Below are 26,411 nucleotides of genomic sequence, written 5' to 3'. Positions count from 1 at the left end.
TTGATATATTTTTCATAAAGAAATGTCATCCAACATCTGCTGAATTTTATTTACTGTAATAATTTATGAATCCAGAAGTAAGGAACCACTGAAGTTATAAAAAGTGGGATGTCACAAATGTTTTTATCCAACAAAGACAGGATTTAAAGCGTTAGATTTGGATCCAATGTGCAAATAAACACATGAAGCCTCTTCAGAGCATGTGATGAAATATACAATGTTTTTGAATAGATTGATGACGTGGCCTAAAAATATTGGCCCTCAGATGAATGAAAACGTGTTTGTTTGGTACCGACCTCAATAAATAAAAACATCATCATGATTTTAATATTTTTTTTCAGTGAACATGAAAATCATAATGCAAACCTGATGATTTGTATTGCATATTGAAATTGTACTTTCATTCAACATAATCACGATACGACTTTTTTACCGAATCATGCAGCCTGAATATTTTATGCAAAAGTTGAAATCGTATTTCACAGATTGAAATTGAATCCTTTGGTTTGAAATTTGAATGTCCTCATATTGCTTTCAGCATCACTGAGTATTCTTTGTTTTTCTTTCAATTTCTGAAAAATTCGTCATCATCAAGGGAACTCTAGACGAGGATAGAACAGTCATGACGTTACACACTTGGGTACAGAAGGTGGCAGCATTCATACATGTCTATAAACATTGGTTTGTAGTCCATCAGTCAAAACAAAGTAGAAAAATAAGAACTCCTTTCAAAGAACTTCTTTGCATTACAGACCGGTGTTAAAAGGTGCAGGCCGCCACCTGCTGTACCAGAGTGTAACATCATGACTTCATGAGTCCCTCTGAGTTGAATGGATTTTGAGAAACTGAATTTCAAACCAATATTTGGAGCTAAACCCAGGAAATGATTCTGATCTAGTCGACCAGTGATTAAACTAGAACATTATAAATTTCAACCAATCAAAGCAGTCGACCCTGTTTCCAAACAGTGTGATGAAAGTTAAAATATTCTTTTCTTCTCCTTTTGCTTTGGACCCCCTACAACCCACTCAAGGACCTCTGTTGGTCCCCAGACCCCAGTCTGAAAACCATGAACACCGAAGTATTTTCAGCAGTGCATCTATAAAAAGCTCCATCTTTCTGTTTTTTTTTTTTACCTGTAGACATCTCTTTGTCCTTATTTAAATACCATATAATTGTGTTCATTATAATGAGCAGCAGCGTTCTTCTATTCCTCTCATATCAGGTTTCCAATAACCTTTAAGGAGAGGAGGAACCCACACATTATTTGCATGACCTGAACTAATTTGTTTTTGCAATAATAATCTTAATATGCAGCTTATTGTGACTCAGAACTCATCATATAGACACCCAGGTTCCCTCAGGTCATCTGGCTGCATATTAACAGGGTTCAGATGTGGTGTTTTAATTATATTTCCGATCTTGTACCCTGTGGACTAAACTAAATATAGAAGCATGTAATTAATAGTGTTGCAGATAGACACACACTGACATTTTACATTATTGTCCTTAGATAGACCAGGCCATAGAAGCAGCGACTAAGTGGAATCCAGAATCCGTTGTGTTTTTGTCTCTGATGGGTCAGTGAAGTCAAAGCTAGGAGGCAGGCGTCCTGATAAAATCTGTAAATAAAAAGCATGCAGACGGCAGAACTGGTGGAGCAGAGGGACTGTTCTTAATCAGGACAGCTTGGGTTCAGTGTTCGCTGACAGCAAACACCCTCCTTTACGTCAGTGCCATGAGCAAGATTCAGAATTCGCTCCAGATCCACAGTTACGCAGCAGATTGTGGGCTTTGACACCCTGCACTAGGGATACCCAACTTGGTTTGCCCAGAGGCCACTTTTGCAAAATCACATGAAGCCAGGAGGCAGTTAATAAACAAACATTAACAATATATTCATCAGATAAAATCAATGAACATTTAAGGACGTATAACTCATCTTTCTTTGAAATTCTTTATTTTCAAATTAAAGCTACTACAGGGAAGTATCAGATTTTGTTCATTTGGTAGGCCCCCTGTGGACAAAAGCAATAATGTTTCTACCTTAACCACAAAATGACAGAAACAAAATATCTACATAGATAGATAGATAGATAGATAGATAATTAGATAGATAGATAGATAGATAGATAGATAGATAGATAGATAGATAGATAGATAGATAGATAGATAGATAGATAGATAGATGTAGCTGTAAAGTTCTGGGTTCCTTACGAGACAGTTTACTTTTCTGATCAATTCATCACTGCATAACTTATATGTTATTAATGTTCAAACAAGCTTCATATTTAGTGTAGAGTCTTTCAATAAAAAACTCAAACATTACATTTAAGGCCACTGAGGGGTGGACGAGGAGAACTTGTTCAGACACGTGTTCTTAGCAACAACCATAAACCAATGTCCAATACGCCAGTCTCTTTGGGTGCGGTGACCCATTTATTTTCAGATGTGCTCACCTTCACACAGGTAAATCGTTATATGTCGATTATTCTTTCTCAGACAGGTTTCCATCACAGGCAAGTATCATTTAACAGTTTCATTTCCAACACATTGTCCCAAAAACTTCCATGCCGCCACACACGGTCAAAAAACTGTTTGCTTGCCCTGTCCACACACCTGCTGCTCATCATCTTCACCTTACCTATATTACCTGTGTTTGACCTCGTGCTCCACCCCGTGTACAAACAACAAAACTGCATTTGCATTTACATATAATTACCTCTAATAAATTAAACAAGAAACAAAAAATATTACTGTGGCTCCAACATTTAGTTATGAAAGTAAAGATTCAGGAGACTCTGATTGCATGATCAACTCATTTTTAGAAATTCAAAATTTTATATTTTACAAAACAGAGTAGAGGCAAACAAAAATATTTTTCCCTACTCTCTTTTCCTTTTTTCCACACTTATCCTGAGCTGGAAATCACTAAAATAAAATTCCACTGAGAATGCTCTATGGGGGTTCTACCAAGAACCCTGTTATATTCCAAGGGGTTCTACTGAGAACCTTTTTATAGTCCAAGGGTTTCACCTAGAACCCACACAAGGGGATCTGCTGAGAACCTCTTTATATTTCAAGGGTTTTATCCACAAACCACCAAGGAGGTTCTACCTAGAACCCTTTTACATTCCAAGGGTTTTATTTAGAACCTATCCTACCGACAACACTTTCATATTGCAGTACACAGAGCCCTTGACGAAAGAGTTCTTCAAGGCCTCTACCAATCCTTGAAGAACTGTTTCTTCCAAAAAGGGTTATTTTGATGACAATGTGTCTTACAAAGTGCCCCTGACAAACCCATTCTTCAAAAAAAGGTTGATCAAAAGCAAATGGTTCTTGGTAGAACTTCAACCCTTCAGGAAGAACCCTTCTGGAACCTTTATTTCTAAGAGTGTGCTGTACTTGGTGCAGCCTTTAAGACCATCACACAGAGATCAGCCCTCTCTGTTACTAACAGCCTCATTTATCTCATCATACAAAAACTGACATATCTGTCCCACTTTCCTGGGAATTACAGTGTGAATTAGAAAATGTGAAAAGGACCACTGGGCATCCTACTGAGGACAGGCTGCAAGATGATCGCTGCCCTGCACACCGCATCAAAAAACGTCTTCTCCAATATGTGAACTAAATATTTTTGCTGAAATAAATAAAATACTCAGTTTTATCACCAGGTAGTGCTATATTTAAACAAAAATAAATCAATATACATAACTGATTAGGAGTGTTCTTGTGAAAAAGAGGAAGAAAAAAGCTTGGACTGAATTTTTAGGTCTACTCCATCATTTACCCGACTACAAAGTGGCTTTTGGGACGTGTATATGAACAACACTGGGCTTATTGTCTTGTTCTCACCACTCCACTTCATCTGCTTACTTCATTGTGTGCCAAACAGAGTCACTGTACAATGGGCCATTGTTAGTTGTATGTAGGCTGTTTCTTTTCTGAGCCACTTGAGGTCAGTACAGCCCACATTACCACTCTAACAATTTGTTACTACCTTTCTTTTACAGTGTGCGTGAATGACAGGACTGCAGATTAGTTTGGTGTGAATGGATGGGCTCTGAAATGAAGTGAAGGAGAACAAGAAGAGTAATTTTCATAATTACACTCATTTTGAAAGTTACACAATGATATTCATTATGAAATCCAGACTCCTGTGGGGACAGGGCTCTTTTCAAAGTTAAAGTCAACTTAATAATACATTCCAAATAAAATAAAATCTGTGTCTGTGTGTGTGTGTGTGTTTGCATTATAATATCAGAGATAATTTCCACTGTTAATGTCCTGTCTGTCAACAGTGAAGAAAAGAGTTTATTTTCTTTTTAAAAATTGAATTAAAGTGAGTTCAGTAGACCTTTTTCACAGCAAAAATTCTGACATGAAACAGTGGGATTAACTCGGGTTTTATCAATGATATGAATTAAGGTTTTGTTCCCTTCAGGTAAAACAGTACTGCTATTGTGCAAGCTGGCTCACTGGAAAGACTCTGCTACACTAAATGGAACAGGATCTTAATAATTTGTATGATTAGTAACCTGTGTTTATATATATAAAATATACAGATTTTCATTCTATTTCAATAAGAACAGAGAGTGAAGCACATTCTCTCTATCTGTGTCTGCATGTATGTTTTATCTATTATGTTTCTGAGACATTACTCATTTGTTGTTCTGTCACGTGGTAGGGCATTCTACCAATTTATGTATTTTATTACATGGCTTTCTGATCATTCTGGTCATTTACAGCATTCTAAGTTCTGTTGATTTATTTTGATTTATAGAAGATCGTTGCTATGTGTAACAGACCGTTGCTATGAAAAAAGGTAGCCATGTAATAAACGAGATAACGTGCGGTGAGCAGGACATTATTGAGAAATAAACCCCTTACATATATCCCGTACATAATAAATGGTTTTCACATTACATATGTATGGTTCTACCTGGGTGCGTTTGAAAACAAACTGCGCGCCTCTCGCTCCGTGGCCCCGCCCCTGTGCGCTCGGTTTGCGCCATTACGTCGCTATGCTGATCGCTGCTGTGCTGCAAGGCAGGCAGGCAGGCAAAGCAGCTGCAGAGAGAGCAGGGAACGCTGACTACAACGGACAGGCTCATGTTGGGAAAGTCAGAAACGCAACATTTGCCTCTTGTATGATTTGACGTCCAATTTGTTTCCACTTGCAACCTTTTTGCTGATTGACGCCACATTTCTTCATTTTTCACGCCTGCGTGGGGATCTATTTTTCATTCTGTCGACCTGAAATGACTGCTAGTCGCCGCGTCTAGCCAATGGTTACTGCGGGGGCTCCCGTCTTGTGGATTATCCGTCGTTGCCGAGCCAGTTGCATGGTCGAGCCCGGAGGAGGCCCCGCTCTGCTGGATGGATGTGTGTGAAGCAGCGCCGGACTCCGAGTACTGATGAAGACGGTGATAATGATGATGCTTGGGTTTCATCGGCAACGGGTGAACTGATCTTGGATGTTCGGGCTTTATCGCCCCCCCACACACAAACCATTTCCTCACACAGCAAAAAACATATTCCTTAAAAACTGGACGCCCCTGGAGCAGTTTATGACGGTAAGAAAGACGCTCATTCACAGGCCACCAGCTCTTACAGCCAGCTGACGTTAGCTAGCTAGCTAGCTTTAGCGCTGTCACTTTTATCCAAGTTGCTTCCCGCACAGCTAAAAAGGCTAATGTTGCGAAATAACATTGGGATAACGCTTATCAAAAAAGCCTATTTTGTTATCACACTCGTGCCTGTTCGAGTGGTTTATCGCAAAAACAAACATAAAGCTTTAATATACATTTTAGTCCACAACCTTAATAGCCAGTGGCTGTGTAGCTTTGCTCGTTAGCTAGCTTAGCTGCCTCTCAGCCCATTCAATACCTCACAGCTAATCCAGTGTGCGCAGCATTGGTATGCATTTAAAGGTTTATTGATTTATTACAACTTTGTTCGGCCTTCCTCAAACTACATTTATAATTTAGCCAAATAGGCCGTTAAAAGCTAATTCATTGCACAGTGTACAATAAGCTCTTTAATGACAGCGTCCAGTGCGGCGTCAGTTACTGACGGGGCTTTAAACATGACATTCCTCTATTATATGTAATAACCATTAATTCATGATTATTGAGTGGTTTGCGTTTAGGGCTGCGACTAATTATTATTTTCATCATTGATTAATCAGTTGATTATTTTCTAGGTTAATCGGTTATTAAGCGATCGGTGGTTTGGTCTGTAATATTGTTTTAAAAAAATGTTGATCACAGTTGTCCAAAGCTCAAGTTGACGTCCTCAAATGTCTTGTTTTGTCCAAAACACAAAGATAATCGGTTTATTGTTATCGAAAAACAATATAATATTAACATTTCAGAAGATGACAACAGAGAATTTGGACATTTTTCATTAAAAAAATCCATCAAAACAATGAATTGATAATCAAAAAAGTTGCAGATTAATTTAATAATCGGTTAACCGTTGCACCTCTATTTGCATTGTCGTTTTTTTGAAGCAAGTGGCGAGTTAATGTTTATTTTATCAACACCAGCGGCAGATAGATAAAGGAAATACCTTCATAATAAATAGATGTGGGATTTTGTCATTCATTGCTAAATGATTGTTATAACCGCTCTCCTGTACGTGTCACGTCCTAAACATGTCACATCAGAGGGCCTATATGGATAAGCTGCTTATTGCGACCCTGCTTTTACCCCCCTCCATGCATCAATAATTGTTCATTTTTTGCCATGTTTTTAAATGTCAGAAAACGACTCCTGTCTGTTAACTGTGCCGTGTTAAGTAATGGATTTGAGGGTTTTGCTGTGATGAGGCGTCCTCCTTTTTTTTCGATGACGTAATCCTCCACCATCCGTGCCACATCTTTTGGGTCGCAGTCGGCTCCTCTGCTGCCTGCTGCTTGCCAGTCTGCTGCCGCTGCTGAGATCATATGGACCCTGCTCTGTCCTGTTTGTCTCGCCTCCATCTCTCCCTCCTCGGCTCTTTCTGGTCCCTTTCCCCTGTCTAAACTGCACAATGACTTCAGAGGCATGGCTCTGAGGCACAATTGGGTCTGAATGGGATCTCGGCACAGGAAGGAATTGTGAATGAAATCCAGTAGCAGGGTTCAGTCTTTCCAAGTGTTTTCCAAATCAGCAACCCCAGAAGTGTGATTAGAGAAGGATCCCCATAGATCTGTGAAGGAGGCACCAGAAGCCCCCATTCCCCTCCCAACTAGGACTGCACAGTTAATCGAAATTTAATCGAAAACACAATATGACTTGCTGCAATTTTCAAATCGCTGGAGGTACTATGTATGTCAAAGGCAAAATATATGTCATAAGACTTTTAAATGAATGAATGTCATGAAGCAGAGTTGTCTTGTCTTACAAATCAGATTCTACAGACTAGATAAAACATCATTTGGTACAGGTTACTGCAAAAAATCACACACTAGTCATTTCTCAGTTAAAATAAGAATAATGATTTAAAGATGATCACTACTGCTGATACTGCAATTGCGATATGATTTGCGATATCAGGCAAAATAATCGCAATTGAATATTTTTTTCAAAAATGTTCAACCCTAGCCCCAACCCACATGACATACTTTGTATATCCTAACATTGTCAGAAGTATCAATACTTCAATACTCTACAATACCATATATGGCTGAGAGGTATGGCATATAAATAATGTATCTGTATTAGACTTTTCTGCAATATAAAATACAGGATCAATCAGTATACAGACTTTCTCTAAAACACATGCCAAACTCCAGGATGTTTTCTTTTCATCTGAAGAACAAGGTCCGGGCAGAGCATCTCTGCAGCACTACAGTGCTTCATTATAATATAATGTTTTTGACAGATTTTTTGAAAACATTGGTTCTGGTTCTGCGATTTGGATATTGCACTTGTGCATGTTGCGATTTTGATAATATTACAATTAATTGTGCAGCCTTAGTTTCCACCAGTGGCTGAGTGATTGTAGCTAGCAGCTTTAATAGTAGCACACAGGCAAAATGCTGCCGTCATTTTTAGGCAATAATACATTATGGATTTGAAACGTCTCTTGTTGGCTAGAAAGAGATTCTGATTTTGAATTTTTCAATTTCATTTCTTTGTGCTTTGAGCACCACAAGCTCAAAGGCTTCCCGTTTTGTGCCTAGGACTTTTTTCCTTTTTGTCATGGTATTGAAAGAGACTTTGAGTATCATTTCTTATACTAGTACTGTATCAAAGTTTAAAATTCTGGTATCCTGACAACCTTACTATATCTTGTGTAAATTTACCGTTTTTTCAGTAGCAATTGTTTTGACAATAGCTTTTCTGCAGCATCCATTTCTGAAGAAATCCATATAAACACACTTAGCAGATGGGGACTCAAAAAATTGGTAGTCTTTGACCTAATGTTTGTGGTTGGTCTTGACCTGAATACGTTTGGGAATCCCTGTCTGAGGCTAATGGTTGCTGGTTGATGAAGCTGAACTACTTATCCTGGGAATTAGGCCTGCCATGTTGCACATTTTTATTTGGGACACCATTCTAGGCTGTTGATTGCCACCATATTATTAAAGCAGTGGTAGTAAGGATTATTTTGCTACAGTGGATTTTGAGCTCAGCCAGAGTAAAGATAGGAGTGTCAGGCATCAAGGTTTCTTTAAAGGCACAGTCCTGCACATCCCATGTCTGACAGCTGAAAAAGACAGTAGGATTGGAAGCTGCGCTGTGACGCTGTTGGCAGATACAACATGATTAAACAGGGCTGAGCAAAGTTGTCATGTTTTTGTAGCATGCAGTCTGACCATTTTTATTTCTATGCATATTGAAATGTCATAAATGGTGTACTGGGGAGAATCCTGGAGTGAACTTTGCACTTATTTGCATGTGTACTGCCCAAACATGAAGAATTCCTGAGTTTTAAAAATGTGTGGACTCAGCTGGTGAAGATTAAATTGCCTGTGGCAATGACCCTGGTTTACTTGAGCAGCACACCTGAACCTGCCATCCCCCATGGTGTACAGCAGAAGAGTGTGTGTTTCTGTGTGTGTCCGTGTAGTAAAAAGTGCGGAGAAAAAGAAGAAGTGACGAGAGGATATGGAGAGTGGAAGACGGGGGGCACAGGTGTGGCAGGGCTAATGGGAATAAACTGCACCTGGTAGCAGCACGATCTCATGGGAGCAAGCTGTGACTTAGGGAGTGTCATCAGACCCCCAGGCAACTTGTTCAAATTAAACTGTGGATATGGTGCACAGCCAAATTGTAATTTACCCTTATTTTTTTCCCAGACAATCTCAGGGTTCAATTTGAATGATTTTTTAAGGGCTGCAACCAACAATTACTTTAATTAACAATTAAATCTGTAGATAATTTTCTTGATTAATTGATTAGTCCAAAAATGCCAGAAAATGGTGGAAAATGTTTTCCAGTGTTTTGTTGTTGTTGTTGTTGTGTTCTGTTCACAACCCAAAGATATTCATTTTACTGTCATATGGGGCAAAATAAACCTGAAGATATTCAGATTTGAGAAACTGATGTCAGAGAATTTGGACTTTTTTTTCTTAAAAAATTACTCAACACAGTTAATCGATTATCAAAATAGTTGTCCATTAATTGCAGTGGTGGATTTTTTTCACTTGCCGTTTGGGCAGGTGGGTCAGAGATTTACTTGCCTGAAGTCAATTTTTACTTGCCCTTCATACAAACTGTTTTCTTTGTTAGCGGTTATCATTAATCTGGGGGAAAAGATTTTTGGGTCAGGGCATCTCTGCAGCACTACAGCACTTCATTATAATGCTGCTTTGTCACACATTTTTCCTTCATCAAAAAATCGCAGGGTTCTGCAATTTGGATATTGAGATAATAATAATTTTTGATAATATTTTGATTAATAGTGCAACCTTAGCTGCCATGCAAGAGAGATGCTGTTGGCTCTTGTTTAACTCTACTGACATTTTTCAGACATACAACATGCCTTTTAAAAACAACCATGTTTTGTCCGCCTTTTTCTCAAACTTGCTGCAAACTGTGCAGCATATATTTGTAATTTAGCCTACATCCTGTAACGTCACCCAACTAAACTCCTGTTTCCAGGATAATTGAAATGCTTGCTTGTGCTTCAGCTCATAAACTTTCTCTTTATCTGCCATTATTTCCTAGCTATTGCCTGATTGGTACTGTGCATGTGCAACCCTCCTTAGCTACAATATCCTTAATTCTGTTTTCAGTTTGAATCACTAGATTTACTTGCCCCATGTGGTATTTTACTTGCCCTGTGCAATCTGGCAATCCTTATTGTTGAGCCCTGAAAGTCTTGGTTAACCTCAGAATTTTATTATGTTGGTTAATAATAGCCAGAAAAATGAGTAATCATTTGTGGTAACTGTAGTCAGTCTAGTTGAAATCATTCTCAGTCTTGAGGCATAGCCTGCAGGCTTGTAATATGCACAACTGTTAGAGAAACTGTTGGTCAATATTCCCTGCAGCTCACAAGGATTGTTTTCTTAATCCATCATATGATAATATTCTATTGTTTCTACTGGAAGTGAAGAAGCCATTAAGTGAGGAACAGTGTTGAATAACAGTGTTTTACTGCTAGTGCTTCAATTTTTAATGCTTTGGTTGGTGGGTGCAAGCATTAGGCTGTTTCATTAGTGTTAATGTGGCATGCTAGGAGGTGCAGCAAATTCATGTCCACTTTGACGATCTCAGACCTCTCACCACCAATTTATCATCATGCGGTTTTTGCAGACGTGTCTCTGCAGGTGTGGCTAGTGCCTGCAAAGAAGATGCATAAAGATGACAGCCTCCTGGTTAAACATCATAAACCAGCTCAAATAGCAAAGAAGTCAAAGGTCAACCATTGTTCTGTCTGGCTTGAAAGACTGAGATGTGTATACACTGTGGGATGGGCTAACAGCACAGAACGTTTCATACAAGAAGTCAGTCTTGTGCAGAATGAGTGAACAAAACCATTAGATCAAATATCATTTCTTTTTACGTTTGTAAGATTTTCTGTTTTGTCTCACAACTGTGTCACTCCAGGAAGATATTATCTTCTCACAGCCTGAGCTTTAGCTTCCTCTGTTCTCACTTCATCTCAACCCTTCGCTTTGAGTTGTCTCTTCTTCCTTTTTCTCTCTATCTTTGCTAGACACCTTATGTCTGGTTAGTCTCAACGTTGGAAAGGCACACCCTCAGCATGGTGTTCAGTAGTGCTGACAGCTTAGTATTGGTGTTAACTGACAGTGTTTGTAAGAAGCCTGCTGGCTGGGTGCTGCAGGCAAGATATATTATCAGGCTTCAAAGATGCTAGCATTTACGTATCTTACTTTAGTAGGCTTCAATGCAAGAAGAGCTATGAAAAAAACTTTTGGTATTACCTCTCACTGCAGTGTATCCTAGTTTTCTTTTTTTCTTTTCTGTAAATGTAGTGCTGCTGAAGTTGCTTGGGAAGTTAATGACTTGTGCTTGTTTCAAATTGAGTTGTACTTACCTTTTAGGGTTCCTCATTAGATCCTCCTCTTTATTTGAGTGAGACCAGGCTCTCTGTGACCTATGCTGACTGTTGCTGACAACCCTGTCAAAGAGCAGCCTGTTCATGTTTAACCAAGAGGACCAGCTGCCTGCCCATTCTATTATAACCCCTTTGGAAAGCTCACAGTCCTATTTGCAGAAGGGAAGTGCAGAAAGCAGAGCGCTTGATAGGCAGAGTTCGGCCATTTCAGTGAACAGTGGCTGCACACTGACTCAACTGTTGCCAAGTTACTTGTGATTTTTTGCTAGTTTATTCCCTGAATGTTGTGCATCTTGCATCAGTAATTACATTAGGGGAAGTTACTGCCAAATTTTTCTGCAATGTGAAGCAAAATAGTCACCACACATTTACAAATATTCGTAGTTTGGCACAGTCCTGCGCAAATACAACTGCGTCTAACGTGGCACAGGCTGGTAGCGCTCTCAGATCGGCATCATTGTCCTGAGCTACAGCACCTTCAGTCTGTCTGACTGGCAGTTCTCAAGTGAACCAGCCAAACAGCCACCCATTCACATGAATCTCCAGCCAGATAGCGCTCAGAAAGGCAGCTAGTTAGTGGTCTGTTGCTGGGGCGGATATGGCACAACTCTTTAGCGAAAACCGTCTCCCAAGCCCCAAACACAGCTGTGTTTATTCTGTGCAAGATACCACAGCTACAGAATGCCAGGATGAAGGTGCCTTGACAGATCTGGACTTCCAAAATGGAAAGCAAGTAGTGCAATATTAGTAGCACACATAAGTTTTGATTGGTAGTGGGACTGGAGCTATTGATTATTTCAGTAATTAAGCATTCTACAGATTATTAATCTAGTAGTTCAATGAGAAATTCATCAGATGTATCTTAAATGAACTAATAGCTTTCCTTTTCAAATAAATCAACATTTTTATGTATGGGTAACCTACTAATACTGTAGTCTACTGCACAATAGTATATTATAATTCATATGATAGATAACAATACACTATACAGTCTAATATTACTACACATTGTAGTCTCACTCATTGTCCCACCCACAGCACTGTTTGATTTATTTTGATGTCATGAGTAATAGTCAATCAACACTGAATGCTATGCCACGGATGGAGCTGCTCTGGTGAGCTGAGCAGAGCTTTGTGTCTAAGTGCAGGGAACAAATAGTGCAGAAGTTACAATAAACATAAAAAGTTTATGGTCTATTTCTGTGATGACAAGCACACCCAGTTTCCTGAAGTCACTCAATGGAGGTGAATCTGACGGCTTTTTGAATGAGTCATTCTTCATTTTATTGTAAAGACCCCACTGGCTCAAAGTGTTGTGCTGTAAAACACAGCAGTCTCTGACTTGTATTTTAAATGCAGCTCTGCACAGATTTAATTAATTATTAGTTTAAAAATGTCACTGTGCGGCAGCTAACATTAGCTAGTTCCAGCAGCGTGCTCGCCGGTCAGGTTAACGTCCACATGACTGTGGTAAATGTCCTTACACATTGCTCTGGTCATATGCACAGCCCATGTACACGTATTTTAATTTTTTAAAATTAAAATACTACCAAACCAAGCTGGTTTTATGAGATCTGTCCCACTTTCCTTGTGTCACCTGGCTGGATTACAACATCTGGCTGTTAGCACAGAGAGAGGCAGCTATGTCAAGTGGTGGGTGGCTGCCTAACATCTAGGAGGCAACAGTTAATTGGCATTGTACATTGATAAAATATTAATAATTAATTTAACCAAATCATTGCGCGCATGCCTAGTAAAGAATAATGGTATTGTGTGGATGTATCTGTCAAGCTTTAAGCACTGTAGTCATAATATTATTCAGAAAATAGAGCAGACAGAGACTCACCTGTTTATACATGTATTAATCACAGTGATTCTTTATTAATAAGTAAGAATGTTTAAATGAGTCTTGTGTCTATGAGCAGCTTCTGTGAAAAATCATTCAAAGACTCAGTAGTACATTTTCCTGGAACATGAGTTTGTAGTGGTTTTAGCTCTCCTTCTGCTCCATTTTAAGATTTTATTTTAGATGTCTTATTGTCAGATCAGGGTCACCTCTTCCATCCTGTCCCATGTCACTCACTCTCTCCCTCTGTCTCTCTGTCTGTCCAGCGTTGGCGTAACAACTCAGATGAAACTGAACATTATGGTAATGGTGTTCTCAGTTAGTGGGCAGTCATAATGGTTTGATTAGCTTGTTATCCAGCCAGAGAGCGGAGCTAGGGACAGACCCTCTACTTCTTAGTCAGGTGTGGTAAAAATTTGTAGAGCATATCACATTCAAATGTCGTCTCCGGGCTCTCCGTTTGATTTTTCTGTGGACCGCTGGTTATTTTTTTATCAGCGACACACATCTACAAAATGACTCAAAACGTTCTGATTTATTCAGTGAGATTGACTTTTTACTCCACTAGCCCACAAGCCTGTAGGCCTCGGCAACATAAATAGAGGCTCTAGATATCTGTTGTAATTCATCATCTGTATCAGCCCCATTATGAGTCACTTGTGTGTTCTAACCCAGTTTCTGAAAAATGCAGGCCTAGATTATGCCAGCAGAGCCAGGAGATAAAGCTAGCTAGATTATAGTTCCGGGGCTGTGAAGCTAGCCTTGCAGAGGTTGGATTAAGACAGAGCAACATAAAGACATTAAAGGATTAGCATCATCATTGATGATCACTGGTTATGAGATGGATAGAAGAAGAGATAGCCTTTGTATAAAGGGAGGGATGGTAGAAAAGGGTGGCTGGACAGGTGGGCAGACAGAAGGGGACAGGGGGTGACTGACTGGCAAGAATGGGTGGCTGGAATATATGAAGCACCGAAAGATGTTTGGCTTTAGTGGTAAAAAAAAAAAAAATATATATATATATATATATGTATATATATACTTAATCCCAGGTTAAGTATCTGTACATTTTCCCAGTTTCTTTTAAATGGTATCTCAAGTGAATGCGTTCAGCTTGTAGAGATTTGTTTACTTCTCTATTGTCAATTAGTCATTGCTAAATTCATTTCAGTTCCTTCTTCTCCTCCACAGAAAGAGTTCCTTCTTTTCTACTCAGCTTATCCATCCAGAGCTCTGTGGTCTGATGTTCTAAATTATTTCTGTTAACTGGTCAGACAAAAACTAAAATACTGATGAACTCTTGGGCAGATGGTGCCGTGGGCATATTTAGTTTGCTTACAGTTGTCTACATTTTCATTGTATTGTGTTTGACATCAAGACACTGATTAGTTAGGGTTCATATTGTGTGGATAATAGTAGGGATGTCAGTTTTGGCTAATGTTGCTTTTGCACATATTAACCAGCAACTAACTGGTTAAGTTTTAACAAAAACGCAAAATTATGTGAGATACAAGAGGTATTTACATTTCCCCCACTGGTCAGGTCCTTGGCAAGGTTTTGAGACAACCTCCGACAGAGAGTTTGAACCGCTAGGTGTCTGTTTGGGAGTCTATTCAGGCCTTGACAGAGACAGCAGACGGAGAGGCTCTGAGAGAGGAGCACACTGGGCTACATGTCCCCGTCAGCAGTGATGAAGGGACAGGTGGTTGTGATCTAGCTTTTGTTCATGAGAGCTGTCCAGCAGCTAGTTTGACTTTTAACTTATCCTTCATCTCCTCAAAGCGTTTAGTCACAGTAGCTCTCAGTAGCATAACATGCTTGGAGCTCTTTGACTCTCTCGTCCTCTGCCACACTGATTGGAGGCATAACACCGGCACTTGTCCCATGGCGAGCTTCATTTTTTAACCACAGACTGCATATTGGCAAAACCATTAGTGGAGTGTGTGTGCAAATGAACCTATAGACTGACATGTGTAACTGATCATATTCTCAGTAGTTAACTGATATTAACCATTGACATCCCATGATGCTTTATGTCAAAATGCTCTAAAGTGTTGGTAGACTTTAGTAAAGCAAATGAAAATGCAGCTGATGTTCTGTGTGCTTGTTTTGTGTAACAAGGATCACTTGAAATTCAATTGGCCATAAATGCCTCAAATTTGTGGTGTTTTGCATTTTCTTGGAAAAATGTGGCTGCACCACTGTCACACAACATCTCTGTTTGGTACCCATCTCAACAAGAATCACACCATGATAATTTTGATATGTTTTTCAATAAACATGAGAATAATGATGGAAAAGTCATCATTCTCTCTAATATTGCAACTTATATCAGAATTGTAATATCAGTCAAATAATCGCAATTAGAAATCGGAAATCAAAATCGTTCAGCTGTAGTTGGCAAGCTGCTCGAGGAGTAATATGGTTGTATTTGACTTTTCAGGGAAGCACAGGTTTATGGTTTATTTGAATCTAAATGCATACTAGATATTCAGTTAGAACAGAAATGGTAACAGAAGCAATGTACCAGTGGTGAGAACTAGAGAATTATTTATGGTCAAGTGTCTAAAACAAAAGTGAGTCTTTTGGATGCAAATTGCCCTCAGACTGGGTTCAGATGATGAGATCAGTCCCTCCTGGCCACAACTACCCTCTGTCATTACGTTGTTAGAAACTAACTACAGGTGATACCTAAACGTATTCCCTCTGAAGGAGAGGACTTCTCTCCAGTGCAGCCCCACCCCCACCTTTACACTCCTCAGGTATGTGAGTACAGCTGCCTCCTAACTCTTTACTCAAGAGTTATGCTCCACTGCGTGTTTTGACTTGTCCTCTCCTCCACTATCATCCTTCCCACTATCCCCCAAAATGCATGGAGGCAGCAACACAGAAACCCGTGTTGCACATTTGCACGTACCACACCATTTCCTAAAGACATACTGCGATTTGCTCAGCAAAGAGTGGCAGATCTATTGCCATGTGCCTATTATAACCTGCTGCTTGTGCAACCTGAGCTCAGCATATGTGTGTAAGTGTGTGTCAGCTTCAGATCCTCAGGTCTGCCTTTGAAACAGCTGCTTAAAGAGTCTTGAATACCTCAGGGGGTCAAAGGACACAGTTGCTTAAGAACAGTGGGTTGGAGCCAAGAATGGATTGCCTGCCTTATTCCGCTGTGTCCCCCTCATGAGAAATTACTGAGGTTTCATTGTTTTTGATCTCAGGTTGAGATGAAATGTGACCTAATGGGGCTGAAGGGTTTTACAAAAGTATTTTTTTGCTCCAGAGTTTAACTAGACTCAATTACTTACATTTAATTTGCTAAAAAGGTAGTGTAAAAGCAGGGATTATAGAACCTTTTTCCAACTTGAAATAATGAATCTCTACCAGTCACTGATTTTAGCAATGAACAGCATTAGAAACAGCAAATTAGTTATGTTTTGGTTCCATCATTTAGGCTTTTAAAATACAAGAAGTAGAGTCTCTTACATTGGTTGCCATGTTTCTAAACTTTACGTTTCCAGACCTCTCTTTCAGACATGCTGCGTGTTTTTGTGCGACACTTGACAGGGTTATTTCTGGAACATCAACAGTTTACAGGGTAAAACCTTGTTTTATCCGCTGCTTGTTTTGCTTGGAGATGTGTGGAGGAAGTGCAATAGGCTTCCATATCCAACTCAAACAAGATCATAAAGAGCAGTCTGAAAACACAGGACATTAGTGCTGCTGTTTTTATTTCATACTGCTTTCAGTTTCTCCTCCGTCAGGCTTGTTTTATATCCATTCAGCATGCTCTCATTTCTTTTTATCCTTACTGGTATTTAATCCTAGTTCACACGATCATCTTATTCCATAATTTATTCTGTACTATCAACAGACACGTGCCGAATGTAAATACGGGCTGTGAAAATGTCGTCAGTGTAGATGTGAGATGATGCAGTTAAGAAATCAGAAGGGAAGGGACCGACAACATGCATAGAAATATCTGGTTACAAAGGCTGATGGGTATGCTTTTTTAAGAGGGTGTGTCCACCCACGTGAGCGTAGATCACCTCTCTGTGCTCTTTTGTTGACACCTGGGCCTAGCCTTTCTCAACTTTAATTCACAGCCTGAGGGTAGGAATGAGCCTTTCCTCAAGCTAACCTTTTCTCAATAAATCAGGGCTCCACTCTGCCTTTTGTAAGCATGTTTAAAGTCAATGTAACTAGAATTTGCAGCATCCTGCAGAAGTGCCCTTTACTTATTTATTTATTTTCCAAATTCAGTAGTTGATTAGTGGGAGGGAGAGAGATCTTGGGAGTGTGTGTGTGTGGGTTGGGTGATTGCTTTAAATTAATATCACAACATTAATAAGGATAATTTACCACAAATCAGTTTATAACACAGTATGGTAAGTTTGTCTTTTAATAGAACTGTTACAGAACAATTATGTGAAAAAGACCAGTTTTTGAAAGCCAAAAGGCCAGCACATTATGAGCAACACTTGAGTGTTGAGGTGACAGAGGAACGATGCATTCACAATTTCTGCAAGATAGAGGTAATTATGAGGCAAACAAATGTACATTTGTAATGAAAGTTAAGTTAGCCTTAGTTACAGAAGTAAATATGATTGGATATTGATCCTCAGTTGCAACATTTTGATTGTACTTGACAGATAATTTATAAAACAGCCATGCTCGTCAGTGTGAGTATTTTCCCTGATTAACAGGTCAAAAGCTGTTAAAACTGCCTTGCTTGTATCCTATTCATGAAGTCCATTAAAGAGTGTGTGACTGTGAGCCCACAGTAATAAACCCTGAATCATTACTGTACAAGACGCCTCCTTTTCATCCTGTCTCTACCTGATCACTGCTGCATAGGGGCTGTCTATAAATTTCCATTGGATTATCAATCAAGGTATTTGATCTAAAATAGTCTAATGTTTGATTTTGTCCAACGTTCTGAGGTGCTGCTGAGTCAGCCTTCTGTCACATGTGCCTGAAGTGTTTAACAGTGAACAGTACAGATGCAACTTTCTGCAGGAAACAGGTTCCTGTGGAGGTTGAGTACTTTTTTTTAAAGCTGCTTTGGACGAAAGCATCCGCTGTTTAAAAGTAATGCAATGAGTGCACAGTGCCATCATTTTACTTTAGGCTTTGTATTTTGTTCTGTTGCAATCTCAAGTTTTATATTTAGTCATTGCCACTATGCTTTAACAACTAGGGATGCACGATAAATATTGGGGCTGACAAATTATCAACCAATAATTACAATTTTAGATTATTATTTATTATACAGACAATGAAATTATTGCTGATATGTAGTGGCTATAATAATATCTGAAATGAAAGACTATGTCATAGGATTGAATGCAAATTATTGGCCAGAATGCTTTATAAAAGGTATATCGAGTATTTTTTATGAATTTAAAAAGAAATGTTTTTTACTAGAAAAATCAATGAACGTTTAAAGCAGTAGAGATGGTCATCCATGAACCTCTTGTCAAAATTAACAAAATGTGAAATTAGCAGTTATCTTATTGCTATTGGCCACGAAAAGCAGATAATTGTCTCTTATTTGTAACTGGCTGAAAAAAAAAAATCCATATCATTCATCCCTAGACAGAACTTTAAACTGTGGAAAAATGTTGTCAAACCCCTTTTTTACCCATGTCAATATATGACCAAATGAGCCAAAATGTTGGAAAGAAGTTACTGTCAACTGTTTTTTTGCATATGAAAATGTTTATTGAAAGCATTGATCTGTGACAGGTAAAACATTATGAAGCTGTGGTGCTGCAACATATTTTGAAGCCCTGTAAACTCAGTCTCATGGTAGTTGTAGAACAATGCAGACATACAGGCAATCAATTTCTTAGTCGTTCAGTCTATTGATGTTTTTTACTGTGTGTCTGCCAGCTAGTTATGTACTGTAGCGGCTTGTTTTTTTTCTGTGGGCATTTGTCTAGATGTTTCTATGTGTCTGACAGCCCGGGGTTTGCAGCAATTCTCAGTAGGAAAAACAAATTGCAGTCTATGTGATTTTGCACTGTCAGGTCCTGTGTGTGTGTGCACTTGTGTGTGTATTAAGCGTATATACAATATCTGTGTGTGCAGAAAGAAAGCAAGCAAAGTGGACAACCATACCCCGAGAGAGTGCGTGCGTGTGTGTGTTTCAGAGATGAGAAGGAGAGGACAGAGAGAACATGAGAACAAGATTGTGTGTGAGAGAGAAACAGGCAGCCTCGCCGCTATTTTCTGGGGCAGGCTATCAGGCAGTGAGGCAGCAGGGAGGGATAATAACAGAAGCTGTTACATTCTTGTGGTTTCTCTGATTTCAGCATGAGGCAGGGGGCTGGCTCTGGCTGACTCACGGCTGCACTATGCCAGCATGGAAGCTACTAGCAAGAGGACAATACATGACATTTCCTGGACACTTTAATCTAAGACACATTAATTACAGGACTATGAATCTGTGCACATTTCAGCCTCTCCTGCTCAAGCATTAACCTAGCAACTGATTAACTCTGGCTAAGCTACCACTCTGTGCAGCGGCAGTGATTTTACTTTCTGAGGTTCGTTCCTCAGGCCATTTCAGGGCCAGTTTCAGATGCTACAGCTGAAGACTGACTCTTAAATATCTTGGCATATGGCCAGTTGTGTTTCAATACTATTATTGTATTTTAGAGGAGTTTAGAATCATTACTACATGAATGGAACAAAAGCACTCCTTCATTCATTCAACTCCCAACAACAACAAAATCATTCTAGATAAACGTAGCTCTGTATGCAGGTTGGAAGTGAATGAGATGCTATTATGCTTGTTTACAATAGGAGCAAAGTGACAAAAGCATTTAGAGTGGTTTCAGAGAAAGAGTGGAGATTACAGCAAGAGCTGAGGCGTGTACTTTTAAGCAGGGGTGATTTCAGTTCTAAATCCAAAGTCGATCAAAATCAAAAGCAGGATATGCAATTCTTTTTTTCTTTTTTTTTAAAATTTATTTCCATCCCTGCATACTTGCACATGTCCAGCATGTGTCTGAAGAAAACTTTTGGACTTTTCTATCTGTTTAAAGAAGAATTTGAAAATGTAAATCAGGTTATGAAGCTGACGATCTGTTGATCTTTACAAATCAGTACGCTTTAGTCTAACAATGGCATATCCATCACAGATAAAAAGAAAATATTTTTAAATTAAAATGACTTTAAAATTGAAAGTAAAATCAAATTGTGGATTTAGAGAATAACAGAGATATCACAACCATGTTTTTTTTTTTTTCTATCAGGCTCTTTGCACATTCCCATGAAAACGGGTTTGACTCATCATCTAACTCTTCTGGACTGAATGTGGAACGCTTACTTCAGTCAAGAGGAACTGGTTGTTATAATGGAGAGATATGAAGAATATAAAAAAATTGTTAAGGCAGAAAGTATCACTGTTACAACAAAATAATGCAAGAGAAGAATGCAGGCTGGAATTTTCTGACTGTCTAAATTTTCAAGTCAAAGCTACTACAAGTAACTTTCATATTTTGTTGATTTTGGCGGTCCGTGTGGACAAGAGTAGTAGCATTTCCACTTCGTCATTTTAACTTATGTAGGTCATATAGAGGCATTGGTGACACTGTAACAGGTTATGAAACAGTCTCAAATTTCCTGTAGCTTTAACCCTGGTTTTCTTTATCAGGCTCTGCACGCTCCCATAAAAGAGGGTGTTTGATTGTGAGCCACCAACTTCATTCAAGAGCATCACGTTGTTATAATGGAGAGCTGTGAGAAATTTTAAAATAATATTTGGGCAAAAAGCAGCACTGTTACAGCAAATAAAGCTGGAGAAGAATGCAGGTAGAAGATTGCTGATCATATAAATTTGTAATTTAATATATTTATTTTTTCCACATGGTGCAAATCAATAAAGTGAAATGAATTTTATTGATTGAATATTCTCTGTCATAAATACAAATAGACTAATCAATCCTCTAATTGGTGTTTTATTAACTGCAATACCAGCAGTATAAAATGGACATGGCAGCAAACCAGAACTAAGCATGAAAACATCATCCAGTGTGGGTCATAGCTGCTTCATCATTCTTTTATTGTGTAGATATTTAAAAACATTTTCATTACCAACTGAATGCATATAGATTCATTCAACGGTATATCAAAATGTTACTTCAATCACATCTGGCCCACTGCAGTTTGCAGCAGGTGCAATATTTGTTAAAAGCAAAATGTCAAAATACCTTTTTAAAATGGTATTTGTCGTGCTGCAGAGATGTTCTGGTCACATGTCATATTTTACAGATTTTAGAAAACATCTTTGTTTGTTACAGGTCCCTCCATTCTCTCAGTTTAGAATCTGTGTCGTTCATGAAGATCATTGCCAGGAAAAGAAGTAATGAGAGGGTGGTGCTTTTTACAGCCGATTTAATCTGAAACTCTCAACATAACCTCCTCTGGAGCAGACTGGTTTTGCAGCATAATCTCTGATGGCAATCTTTTAACCTGGCAGGGCTGCCAAAGGTCACAAAGATCGCCACCTTTGTGACCTTGAAAACTCTGTCTTCAGGCTCAACATGCCCTGCTAACCCATCAGTCACCCCTCTGGTCTTCATCTGGGTGAAGTATGGAAAGTGGCCGGATAATCAAGACTAGGCTTTAAAAATGCACACAGTTTTCACATTTAGTGAAACTAGAGACAAATGAACAGGGAAACAATAGCTATTATTAGACAAACATATAAATACACAGCACATATAAACGTTTCTCTGAACCAAACATGAAAATGTCAAACACTATGTGAATCCATGCAAAGTCAGTGTGCATTTGTGTTTGTTTCTTGTGCTTGTCTGCTGTACTCATTTTTATATACTGCATACTAATATATAACAGAATTACTCTGAAGTTGAATTGGAATGTTTCACTGGTTCATTTAAGCCCTCACTTAGGTCTGGGGTTTCACTAATCTTCTTTTGTAAAATCAGATTAATGCAGACCGGGCTAAATCAAGCACTGTTGAAACCATGAGCTTGTTGTATGTCAGGTCAATGCTGCAGAGGAAATGCTTTCTGCTTAGTAACACTATAACAAACATAAACATAACTTGTACTGGCCTATATCTGGTAACCTTATAAAGCTACAGAGAATGTGTGGTTTATGTACATTACCAAAGACATTTTACAGTAAATTTGCTAAATGTTATAGAGTATATGGGATCAAGGTTAAGCAGCAGCTGCTAAAACTTTCCAAATTCTCTGGCTCATGTTTGGTGATGTATTTGTACATGCAAATATAGATGTTTGCATTATCTCACCTGATCGTATGCCAACACAGACGGCAGGGTGTTGATGATTTGAATATGGGACTTTGTGAAAGGGACAGTCAAAAATGCATATTTTTAGTATCTTACTTGTAGTGATATTTATCCATCTAGATTGTTTTGGTGTGGAGCTTTTTTAAAATATCGGTGATAGAGGTGTCTGCCTTCTCTCAAATATAACAGAACTAAATGTCACTTGGCTTGTGATGCTCCAGCTGCCAAAAAAAACTACGTTCAACAGCAGTGTCTCTTTCCAGAAATCATGATAATCCAGACCTTCTCGTGAGCAGTTTCATGTAGGACCTGTTCAATCAATCAATTCAATTTAACATGTTCAGTTTATTTATGTCAACTCACAAAAAGCTAACTAAACTATAATTTGACAGTTCTATGACTGAACTCTCTCATTCACAGACATGCTATGGGAATTTCAAATCAAAGATCGATCGATTTTCACTTAACGTTGATAATATTGAATCATTCAACGCTGAATCAGTACTGCTTTTCTGGAAAATGTGACTTTCATTTCATGCATGAGCGTATGAAGGGATGTCCGTGTGGAATGTGGTTATCTTCTCTGAGTTGCAGGTTATAAACACAGTTGTTCAAAAGTGATAAATAGTTTAGTAATAATTCATTTCACTCTCACTTCTGTCAGGCACAAAGTCACAGAACAGCAGCGCACTGCCTGCTGCTGGGTTAGCAGACAGACACAAGAGATGCACATCAACTTAACATCACAACAGTAATGTAGAGAGGAGAGACACACGTTTATCCGACTGTTGTTCCCACAATTCACCCTGGTGTAATTTGTGGGGCCCTGCACTAATTACATAGTGTGCGAATCAGGGCCGGCTCTGAACTGTGTACTACATCTCTGGTTCTTTTTGTTGTTTTCCTCCAATCTCTTCTTTTTCCCATCTCCTCTCTGTATGTCTGTGCACGTTCATGAAGTAAAGTACATCGGATCAGAGCAGAATTGTTTAGTTGTTTGGTCCATAAAATGTCAGTAAAGGGTGAAAAATATTGGTCAGTGCCAAAGACGACTTCCTAAAATGTCTAATTCTCAAAGATATTCAGGTTACTGTCATAGAGGAGAAAAGAAACCAGAATACAAAATATACATTTGAGAAGCTGGAATCAGACTTTTTTTTTCCTTTAAAAAATTATTCAGACTGATTACTTGATTATCAAAATAGTATGATACTTAGGCAAATGCAACCAGACTAAACAACAATTCAGACAACTAAAATGTGACTAAAACTAAGTGGCATTTTAGTCAAAAGACTAGGACTAAAACAATATTTACTGTCTAAATTAGCGCTGTGCAAACAGAATTATGGTAGGATATGTGTATCAGTTGTCTGAGCATGAACTGTGTTTGAAGCAAACTGTGGCCTTGAAACGTATCAATCCAGACAGACGTTTCTGCCTTTAACCTCGGGACCTGCAAAAAGAAAAAACAAAAAGGGACTAATTGCTGTCTCAGTATTTTTCACCCGCAGCAAACCTTATTTTGTGCAGCGTGGAAACATTGTACAGGCTGTGAGGTGATTGTCAGGTGGGCCCACGCTTTCCTGTTTTGGCCCTGTTTACCAACCACAATGTGTTCCACCCACCTCCATCTCTTCATCTTCACCTCTTCATACAACCAATGGTACAGAGACGTCCCCTAACACCTCTCCCACTCACATGCTTCTTGTTATATGAGCTGTATAACAGATCGAAACAAGCTGTTTAATCATCAACTTTGATTGCTTTGCAGCTGTTTAGCTTTGACAGTATATCATTTACAGTTAATCCACCTAAAGGATTTTAAGTGTATTGGTTTTATATTTTGATATTTCGTAGTTGTGTCTTGAGCGTTCATCATACTGCCAGCCACATCCCCTGTGTGTCGTCAAAATTACACCTGTTTTTCCCCCGCCTACAGAAATTCAATCTCTAACCACAACACTGAAGGGTCAAAGCCATGCTGCTGTCTGACAAGTCAGTGTGGCGTAAAAATCAGCATGTAGATCAAACGCGTGGAATTTATGTGTTCAAGAGACAGAGAGCGCAGACAGACAGAGCAGCAGCAGCCGTACAGTGAACTGTGTATTTCATGAAATAAGTCAGACCATTGTTTGTTTCTAAGAGATTAATGTTTTGTCATTTTGACTTTAAAGGTGGTGATCATCACAAAATCACAGTAAGGCAAGAGACAGGCATGGCACAGTGTAAAAACTTACGCAGAGCAAGTTGACAAATGTCCTAAATCATGCATCAAGCAGAGTCCCTTTCATCATCAAAATAGAGCAGACTCTGTAAGCCTACAGTATGTGCCATCCATGGACACACACACACACACACACGCACACACTGGCCACACCAGGTACAGCTCTGTTTAAAAAACAAAAAACAAAAAAAAAAACACGCTGAATTCAAAAACGGTTTCTCTCAGAAGTGAACATTTGTGCTGAAGGCTCATGTATACAATTAACTTTCAGATTAAAGCAGCAGATGCTGTGCATGAGTTTTGTGAGGCTAAGTGAGCGTGTGTGTGTGTGTGTGTAAGTGTGAATGAGACAAAGTTGTTGTACAGGTGCTTGGAAATCCTTGAAAACACTTGAAATTTAATGTAGTGTTTTCAAGGTGTGAAAAGTGCTTGGATTTTGGATGAAGTGCTTAAAACTGCTTGAAATTGTAATTGCATTTCTTTCATAATAAATTGATGCCTGATTAAATAGTTTTCTTTTTTTATATAAAGAAATTAAACAAGACAGATACTTGGTCAGCAACATTATAAAGGATGCCAAGTCTACTCACAGACAGGTGAAACATCAAACTTTGTCATATTTTCCTTCTATTTGACAGCCTTCTCTAAAATGCTGTCACATTTGGTTGTTTAAAGCACACCAACATCTGATTTAATGTGATGGAGTTTTGATTTTACATGTATGTGCTGGAGAAGCTTGAAAATCCACCTTGAAAATTTTTGAAAAGGCGTATGTGTGTACATATGGCTGGGTGATGTAACTGTATAATAATATACTATATAACTGAAAAATTTCTCACCATAAAATATTTCAATCAGTATAGATAATTGATCATTTTTAATTATTTTTATTAAAGACCAGGAGAAAAAAAAGTTTCAAATTAACCACTTAGTTTTGGATTTAATCGCCTTTGAATTTAGCCACTTTATTAGAGTTGCAACAAGTAGTTAATTAATTGATTCTCTAATTGGAAGAAAATTGGTTGTCAACTATTTCGATGATTAATTCATGGTCTCTTGTCATTTTTGAAACAAATGCCAAACATTTGCTGGTTTCAGACTCTTAAAAATGTGAGGATTTGTTGCTTTCTTGTTGTTTTATGATGGTAAATAAAGAATCTTTGGCATGTTAGTTGGACAAAAGAAGCAATTTGAAGATGTCACTTTGATATCTGGGAAATTGTGGTGAGCATTTTTCACAAATTTTTGACATTTTATTGACTGAATGAAAAACACCAACAACAGACAAACAAAAAATGCCACACTGGCGAGCTGACCAGTCTTTTTTTGTTATGATGAATGCTCATTTTCTCACTCCACGCCGTCCCTGTTGTCGTTTCACATGTTGGTGGTGCAGCTGAACAACACACCTGATGAATGATTGGCTGTTTGCGCGTCAGTCATCGCACACTCTGTTGTTAAGTGATATGACAGGCTGTTTATGAGCCAGGGCGTACTTGTTATGTGTTTTCATCACATTTCATACATTT

At 38.7% G+C, this 26,411-nt stretch overlaps 1 protein-coding gene across 1 annotated transcript in view; it reads left to right on the top strand.

Moving 5' to 3' along the window:
- Positions 1–5,038: 5,038 nt before the first annotated feature.
- The window catches only part of ptpn4a (protein tyrosine phosphatase non-receptor type 4a), a 98,418-nt gene continuing 77,045 nt past the window's right edge, over positions 5,039–26,411 (top strand). Inside the window, exon 1 of the mRNA XM_084725543.1 lies at positions 5,039–5,582. The gene's annotated coding sequence lies outside the window, so the exon portion shown is untranslated. The remainder of the gene's footprint in view (positions 5,583–26,411) is intronic.

The sequence above is a fragment of the Lutjanus erythropterus genome, chromosome 8 (assembly GCF_056507025.1).
Source record: "Lutjanus erythropterus isolate fLutEry1 chromosome 8, fLutEry1.hap2, whole genome shotgun sequence".
NCBI classification, from domain to species: Eukaryota; Metazoa; Chordata; class Actinopteri; order Lutjaniformes; family Lutjanidae; genus Lutjanus; species Lutjanus erythropterus.
Note: the sequence above shows the minus strand (reverse complement) of the source record. Positions and strands in the feature narration are given on the sequence as shown.